This window comes from Austrofundulus limnaeus, unplaced genomic scaffold (assembly GCF_001266775.1).
Source record: "Austrofundulus limnaeus strain Quisiro unplaced genomic scaffold, Austrofundulus_limnaeus-1.0 Scaffold208, whole genome shotgun sequence".
NCBI lineage: Eukaryota > Metazoa > Chordata > Actinopteri > Cyprinodontiformes > Rivulidae > Austrofundulus > Austrofundulus limnaeus.
The window spans coordinates 896,996-898,856 of NW_013952610.1; the positions used below are offsets into that span (position 1 = coordinate 896,996).

At 43.1% G+C, this 1,861-nt stretch overlaps 1 protein-coding gene across 1 annotated transcript in view; it reads left to right on the forward strand.

The window, feature by feature from the left end:
* LOC106525002 (fibronectin) overlaps positions 1 to 1,861 on the forward strand; it is an 8,395-nt gene that overhangs the window by 2,214 nt on the left and 4,320 nt on the right. The window lies entirely within an intron of this gene.

Here is a 1,861-nt window from a genome sequence, read left to right on the forward strand (position 1 = left end):
GTCTTCTCTGTGTTTGAGAACGTCAGAAGCAGTGGGGTCAGCATCACAGCATTAACTGGTAAGAAAAAAAACAAATTTCCTACTGCATTTCAATAACCCTGGTAGACAAATCTAACAAAGTTGACAAACTGGATCGTTTAAAAATTGTTGGACCTTAAACATCCTGCAGCCCTTGTGTCAACATGATTATGATTGATGATGATGATGATGATGATGATGATGAAAGCCTTTATTGTCATTGTTTGCTCAGTGAAATTACGTTTAAACACACCCATTCAAGAAGACACATACATGACAAAACATGGTGTAACAGGTGTTCAGGTCATGTGGCAACCAGTAGGGGTCGCACTACCTTAAAAAGCTTGGAATACACACAGTAGGAAGAATGAGTTAAAAAAAATGCTCTGATCTTATGTTTTCACAGAAACACAGGATCATACGCTAAAAAAACCGCTCTCATATAGTGCAAGGCAGCTAAGAAAAGGGAGGGGGCTGGGGCTCAAACACATGGTACGGGGTAGGATACAAAAGAGCCAGTGACGTTTCAGGGAAATACTCCGTGCTGGAACCAATCAAAGACCTTCAGAGTCCAAAAAACAAGTTGTTATCAACAAAAGCACTAATCACCAAAGTTCAGTTTCTCTGTCTCCACCCATCGTGGCCTTCAGACTGATCCACCCACGGATAAAACGGTTAGGGGATGGGGAGTCAAGTCTCTATATCACGTGTCATCCAGGGGAGTTTTGAAACTGCCGACAAGGTCAGCAGCTGCAAGGATCCAAAAGATAAACATATTTGTTTGGGACAAGCAGCCTTGATTTTCTCGCTGCTTTCAGTCTTTAACTGCATCTCTGTGATGGCGAAAAAGCCAATGTTCTGAATTTCATTACCTCCTCACCTCTCTTTCCGACTGAAACTTAACCCAGGTGTACTCTTACTCCTCACGGGCACGCTGCTGAACTGTGATTCTTGTCAGAATCACGTCCAGTTTGCGACTTATATCCCCCAACATTTGAGTCTGTGGGTTTCCAGAACAGGAGACTTCATCCAAGATTCCTGACAGCTTCACACAGGCTTGGACTACTGTCAGGATCGCTTTCATTTTCCGATAAGCCAGGACTCCTCCACAGCCGATGAGCAGGAATCCAGTTATCATAAATCCAAATATGAACAGATCTTCGACGTCTTCGAATGAAAGCGGGGCCAAACAGATCAGGTTCCACCCCCAAGAACAAGCGACCAGACCAGCCGCCACCATTCCACTGGGACAGCTGCGCTCCCCATGCTCCATTCTACGTGTGGAAAAAATAGTATTGACTGAACTCAGAGACCAGTTGACCAAATCCATAATTCCTTTTGTTTTCAGATGATAGGTAGAAGAAAGGCTTGGAAAAGYTGCAAAGCAGGGAAGGAGGGACAGGTTTGGGAGAGAGAGCAAAAGTGTCCGAATCCTCTGGAGGCCAAGCGAAAAAAAAAAAAACCCAGACCCAGACCCATGAAGCCTCAGTCCTTACACTAAGACTGACGCTTCATGGGTCATTTTGACCCAAAGGCAGTTGGAAGAAAATACATTATTATCCTTAAATATCAAAGTGAAGAGGAAATGGGAAGGATTAGGCTAAGTTTGCCCTGCACTGGAAAGTGTCAAATATCACTGAGTTCTAAAAAAAAAACATGGAAGATTGCTTTTTGAAGTGAGTAAAATGTGTAATAGAAATAATGCAAAAACATTAACAGTTTGATCAACAACTTTGAGTTCTAACTTGTCTGTTTATTTTTTACTTGTCTAACCTGAACCAGTGAGTAGACCTTCAACTTGTGTGGAGACTGGTTGTCCTTCAGGCATGGACTGCCTCAGCAG